General features: G+C 44.8%; 1 pseudogene; it reads right to left on the bottom strand.

Moving 5' to 3' along the window:
- Positions 1 to 6,483: 6,483 nt before the first annotated feature.
- Positions 6,484 to 6,597, bottom strand: LOC144256316 (U6 spliceosomal RNA; annotated as a pseudogene).
- Between the last annotated feature and the right edge of the window lie 345 nt (positions 6,598 to 6,942).

Here is a 6,942-nt window from a genome sequence, read left to right as displayed (position 1 = left end):
TGCACAAACCCTGAAGGGTCCCTTCAAGTAGGCTTTACTCTTGCCCTCAAATCAGAAAGAAACTACATGAAGACACAAACAAATCTCGTGAGTATACAGACAAATGTTATCAACAAACTTTGGCAAAATGCAATCCAACAACATGAGCTAACATATAGGGACTGTGAAAGACAGTGCTCAGGAGAATTTTGATCTTTCCATGTCAGAAGCTTCCTGGAAAGCCTGAGTGCAGAAACCTGGCTCTTGACTGAGAACAGTGTATGTGCCTTGGCTCTGATGCTACCTACCTGGATGTTGCTCTTCACTTGATTTGATACTCCATGAAGGGACATGGAACTCTGTGGAGACTGTTGCATGCTTCAATGCTCCCAGGTAGAGAGCTCAAAACCAAGTCCTGGGGAGTGGCACATGACCTGCTCTTATCTTTGGGGAACTTGGAATCTTCTGAGCTTGAATCTGTGAACACTTTAAACTTTCTAATGTTTAACCTTCAGACTCAGATACTTTTGCCAAGAACAAAATGGCTACTGACTGAAGGTCCCAGAGCATTAAGATTTAGTGAGCTCACAATCATTACCCTGGAACATAGCAAAGTGTTTGCTATGCACACCTTTGGCTGCTGCTGCTCTGCCTGGTGACCCTGGAATATCTGTGCTCATGTTAGGCCTGGCCTGTGTATGACATGAGCACCACGCACAGTGGGTCTCCAGGACACACTTGTCTTGCAGCTCTGCTCATACCAACCATCTCCAGGCTGCAGCTTAGAAGCCATTCCGTTCTCTGCCTTTGCCCTCCAAGATACATGACCTGGATCACAGATGCACCTGTGGCCCGGCACCACATTAGTGCATTATTGCATAATAATGATCCTTGACTGCAGTATAAAAAAGGTTGATAATTTACCAAGAAATTCAATGAATAAGTAAACTCTCCCTAACCAGCTCTGGAGCTGGCAGAATGACATTCCATTATCCTTTCAGGCATATTTGTAGTCAAAAGTGTGAAGCCTCAGTGGGAAGGGTGTTCATGGGTCCCCACAGCCCTCCCCTGGTGGCACTGCTACACTTCCCCTGTGTCCCACTCCCAGAACTGTGACACTCTCTGCCAACATCCAGATACATATCTGTGCATCTTGTCAATTTACAGCACAGTGAGACTCATTTCTGCTGGTGGAACAGCTGTCCATGGTGAATACACCTTGTCACTTGGGCTCCTGGCAGCTGATCATCAGTAGACAGCACTTTCAGAGAATCGGAGACTTCCACATGCATGAGTGATATTAACTTCTGTTAGTCTGAAGTTTTCCACAATCAATACCCATAGGGTCCTTGTCTCCAGGATCAAAATTCATAAATAAAAAGCAGAAAGCATGAAATAAGGTATTTGATAATTTCTGTCATGCTGTCTAAAGTACACTTGTATGAGCAAAAGCCCTCCTGGTTCACCAGGGAAGAGAGCTTTGAGAACACTACAGCCACCAGGATGGCATTCCCATTTCACAACAGCAGTATGGTCTGGGTTCTTTCTCTGGGTGCAGGTTTGGATGAAGAAAGTGACCCAGGGCTTGGCTTCAGGATGTGGAAGACCAGGTGCTGGTAGCTCTGGGGGATACAAGAAGCCAACTGGGAAATTAACTCAGCCTCCAGAGATGATGTGTGTTTACGTACCACACACTCAGGCAACAGGTGGGAGGCAGGCAAATAGCTAGAAAGACAGGCGAGCATATGAATGACAGGTGGATGGATGATGCCGTGTGCCTTTCCATGACTCATATGTTTGCCTTGGCTTTCTGTGCATCTTTGGCATGAAGCCCTGTGTAGGGCATCCTGGCTATTTGTCACCCCTCAGCAGGAACATGGGTGGACAGTGAGCTATCCAGAGTCTAAAATCCACCTCTCTTCTCCTTGACCAGGCATCACCCTCCCTGCTGTCAGAATTGGTCTGCCATTTTATTCTGCACATTTTATGACAGTGTGGCTGCTCCTCACACCTTCATAACCAGACCTATAAATCAAACACTTCAAAACCTAAGTTTTGCATCAGTCCCCAGCTATGCTGTCATGGAGCTTGATGTTTTCTCCATTTTTTTTTCAATGCCCCAAATCTGCAAATATTGCCTAATTGTAAAAGTAGCAAAAGTAGAACATTAAAAGTCTCCAGACACTGTTGAATGCTTTTGGAGAGGGACAGAGCTTGAAAACGTCAGTGTCAGGGGCTTTGCCACAAACCTTATGTGACCCGGTGTACATGTGACACAGCCTTGTGAAGGCCAAGTGAACCCAGAGAGCCATGTTGAGTTTCCAGCCTCTACAAGGCACAGAAGAGCAACCCCTATTTCTAGAAGGCAACACCTACAGGTCCTATAAATTCAGGTTACATTTTAGGCAAAAAAGGGTGCTAAATTTTTCTTAGGTCACAGATGTGTTTCCAGGCCCAGAGGCTGATCCAACCGCACCCTCTCAGCAGTGACTGGCTGTGAGCCAATGGTCCTCCTGTCCAGTGGAGGTGTGTCTGAGGGTCCCCCATTTTTTCTCTAGCTTGTTCTATGATTTTTAATTGTATGGTTGGGAAAAGAACACGGGATAGCCAGAATATTCGCTCACCTGGTCCTAGACCACACTGTTGTCCTCACCTTTCTGTGCTGATGTCCTGCACAGTTTAAAGTGGCAGGCAGCCCCTCCCAAATAAAATTACCCTATAAAATCCTCCCATTAAAAATCCATTAGAAACCTGATTTATACTCTGCAAGAGCAAGGCACATTTCTAGAGCCATGGCAAGGACTGTGCACTATTAGCAACATGGCGAGTCTGTTTGACATCTCCCTTTGCATCTAGGTGGACTGGCCAGGTCTTTGGGAGAGCAACCATTCCTTATTAGCACTCAAAGCTGCAGGGCTAACACATGGGCTTCCTGGGCAAAGATGTGCCTCGCAGAATGTGTTTTTTATGGTGTTTCCTCTCTTTGAGGACAATAAATTATTTGGTGTATCTAGAGATACTTGACACCTACGTGGAGAGGAGCCTGGAGAAGCATGGCAGGGCTAAATAAAGGGAGGCAGGGGTGTAGGCCAGGTAAAGGGGCAGGGCAGGAATGGGCAAAAAGCTGGGCTTACCCACACATGTGTGTCCTTTCTAGGCTTTTCCCTGGACATGTGCAGTCAATTACCTTTCCACTTCCTTCCTGCAAGCTCCTACTTTTCCACTAAGAAGGAGTTTTGTTTTTCCTATACCTAAGACATCTTCCTACTCAGCTAAATTACAAGCTTGTGGTTAAACCAACTCCTATCTTTTGTATCATTGTATGTTTGATGATTAATGGTCTCTGAGCAAATGGTTTCTGAAGGAATGAGCAGAAAGTGGGGCAGCAGTTATGGCCTGTGGACAGCTGAAGCCAAACACATAGGAAGGTGTGACAAGGGGGGGGGGCGTTCTCTGGGGAGACCACTGAGCACTGGTGAACCTTCATATCACAGCTTCCCAGACACCTTGATGCTTTGGAAACAGTAAGCACAGGAAGATTTCACAGCAATTGGGAGATTCCCAGTGGGATTGGGTTGCTGCTACCTTGGGAGTCTGGCACAGTGGGGACTGGGGCCCCAATGACTGGATTGTGTGCATTTACATCTCTTTCTTCACTTCCCAGTTCTTTAAAAAGCAAGGAACACTAAAATCAAAAAAGGAAGAGCCTTCTTTTGATCCCATGTGTAAATAGAGTACATGGAGCCAGACTCAGTCCTGACCCCAGACTGGGCCTCTTGCCCATGACGGGCCATAGCCAAGCCTCACAAAGAAAATGAGGCCATGGGCAGAGAGCAGGGAAGATGAGGAGGAGCTCCTGCCAACATGCCACCTTCCCAGTCCTGGACTTGCTCACTTACCTTAATAAATACATCGCAATGCTCCATGGACAGCAGTTGTCTGGCCATGATCACACACACATCATATCAATACCTCTTTATATAATCCTAGTTTTACTATAAACTTTTGGGTGTATACCACATACTGTGAGAAATTATTGAGTTTTTTAAACTTGGGAAGCCCAACACAGCTAACATAAAGATACTAAAACAGTTAGTGTCCTGGCAGCCAAACACCAGTTTCATGGTCAGCATAGAGGTTGGCCTCTGGGAGGTGACAGGCTGGTGAGGGCTGACCTGGCAGGATTCATCCAGTGATGAGTTCACATTCTATTGATTAGGAAAGAGCTTTGCAACAGAAGTTAGCTCTCTGTGCTTCCTGGCCCCCTGGAGCTGATTGCTTTGCACCATGATGTTCTGCTTCACCCGGGACCCAGACACAATACAGTCACATGACCACAGATCAAAAACAAAGTAAATCTTTCGTCCTTTTGTAAAAAGCTATGAAACAACAAAATAACTCTTCATCTGAAGAACTAAAAGTGTTATTCTGAAATTTTAGATTGCTTTCTAGTCACAGAACCATTTTCTTTGGAAAATGTCACATTTAATTTAAAAAATACAAAAGTGTTATATAGACTAGTAACCTGGTAGTTTGGGCTCAGAAGTATTTTTCACATATATACACTTATTTACCTTTTGTAATGATTTATTTTTTATCATATTATTGAGGAAAATTCACCTTGGGTTTGTGGGCAAGTGCTCCTATAGGTTAACATCCAGGCACAGGTTGGCCTGGCATGTTCAGGGAGGATGAACACAGCTGCTACTCCTTCTCTCCTTGTGGTCTAACCCCAGGAAACCAGGGAAGAAAACTAGAACCCAGTGACAGGAAGAAAATGTTTGCTCTTACTAACCTCTGGACATCCTACAAGAAGACCAGAGCAAGCCTGTGCAGATCTCCACCCGACAGAGGGTTGCTGGGATACATAGGCTCTGCTGCAACCATGTAAGAATTTTGAACTCAAATAGAGTTTGTAACTAAAGATCTGCACTTAGTAATAAAACTCCTAAATTGCTTATGCTCTAAGACCTGCTTTTTTCTCTAATGTGGGAACAGTGTAACTGATGTGTCCAGGAGCAATGAGCTTAGAGGCCACTTGTGCAGCCTCTAGTGTGGAAATATCTTTCAGAACATGCAGTATGTTGGGGCAGGTCACCCAGGTCCTGCAAAACCCAGACTCCAGGCTCTGTGGACTGCATCCAACCCCTTAAAGCTTGCAGTGTACCATGAGCATTCTTTAGGCCAATTATTATTTTTTAAAAATATTCAGAAACAAGGGAGTAACACAGGGGAAACCAGAAGCTCTCCAAGTGGATTCATGCAGTAGCCACGGTGTGTGATGGCCAATATGTGGCGGTTGACTTTCGGTGTATTTCTTGGTGGAAGGTGAATCAAGCAGGCCACAGTGGCACTTATCAGGGTGGCCACTGTGAACCCCAGTGGAGTAGTGTCTGCATGTCCTGGTGAGCATACAACAGTGCCTGGCATGGGCAACTGGGCAGGTTCTAATCATCTTCCAAACAGACAGCAGTGAGCTTCCTGTGCCCTAGAAGCAAAGCTGGCTATGTTCCTCAGCAACCCCTCAACCCTAGGTCCAGTCTCCAGGCTGACCACACCTACAACTCCATGGCCAGTCTCTGCATTGACCGACCACACCTTATCTCCCAGGGCCAGATTCCAAGCTAACCACACTTGCATTACTCTTTTGGTAAGTGTGTGTCAGGATAGTTTTGTTTCTTTTTATTTCTCATTGTAAATATGCTCCTGAATTCAGTGACTTTCAGGAGAGTTATTAGCTATAGTCCTACATCTTTGTTCTTTGAAGTTGGCCTGTGAGAGCATTGATTGAAAGGTGGATTATTCACAGTTCACATCTGTAGATCTGTAGATACTGAGTTGCTGCTGAGCCTGGATAGTGACACCATGCTGAAAGCAGTGGTCCCTGTTGTGACAGGCCCCTTGAGTGTGTAAAAGGGCAGTTCTGGGGACCCATGCAAACCACCAACAGGTACTGACTCCTGGTCAGCACATCACAAGTCTTCCTAACCCAGAAAGAGAAGCCTGGTTTGTTTCCCCTTTGAAATATAAATTGTGGTTGATGTGGACAGGTGTTTATTCTTTTCTACAATGCTTTAATAAATGGGCTTGCTCAGATCAAAAGGAACATTTGTTTCTCATGTGATCAAGATGATCCATGTAAACATCCTCAGTTTGGGGATGATTCCAAGTTTTATTTGAAAACTTTTTTTTTCTTCTTCCTCTTCTTGACTGAGGGATGCAGCATGCCAGTCCTTTGTGCATAGGTGCAGTGGCAATTCCTGGACAGAGTTGGCCTTTGGAGGGTCCCCATCAGAGTTCTGAGGTCATGCATTTCCCTCAGAGGTGGTGAACCATCTAAACCTTAGCACTTTTGAGGATGTGCACACATTTTCACAAACCAAAGCTTCTCAATAATTAGTCTATTTGTAGAACTCCTTTCATTATTGAAAATTAATAGGAATTCTACAGCATTTATAAATGATAGGGGTTTGGAGAAGAAAATAAAAATAAATTTTTCCCTTAAAACGTAGGGAACACTTCTAAAATTTGTGTGTCCTCCTTGTGTAGGGGCCATGCTAATCTGTTCTGTGTCATTCCAGTCTTAGTACATGTACTGCTGAAGCTTGTATATAAAACTTAAAAGGGCCTCATGTACCCTCATCTGCTGACTCAGTGAGAAAGTTCATCCTACATTCAGCCCTGTGAGCTCTGGTCCAAGGAGGGGACAACTCCCTGAGCACTCACCAGGCTCCCTCTACATGTGTCCACTCCCAGAGATCAGAAGGGTGGAAGGCTTGGTCCTTTGGCCTACAATGCTATTTCAGAATTTCTATACAAACACCCTTGTTTAAGAGCTCACTAGAATGATGAACAGAAATCAGGAACTTAAAATTCCACTGACTGCTTATGTCAGGAGCTATATTGAACATTGGAAGTGTGTGTATGCTTCTCCTCATTATGAAATGCTAAAAATTTTCTGCT

This window comes from Urocitellus parryii, chromosome 7 (genome assembly GCF_045843805.1).
Source record: "Urocitellus parryii isolate mUroPar1 chromosome 7, mUroPar1.hap1, whole genome shotgun sequence".
NCBI classification, from domain to species: Eukaryota; Metazoa; Chordata; class Mammalia; order Rodentia; family Sciuridae; genus Urocitellus; species Urocitellus parryii.
This window is presented reverse-complemented; position numbering and strand designations above follow the sequence as displayed.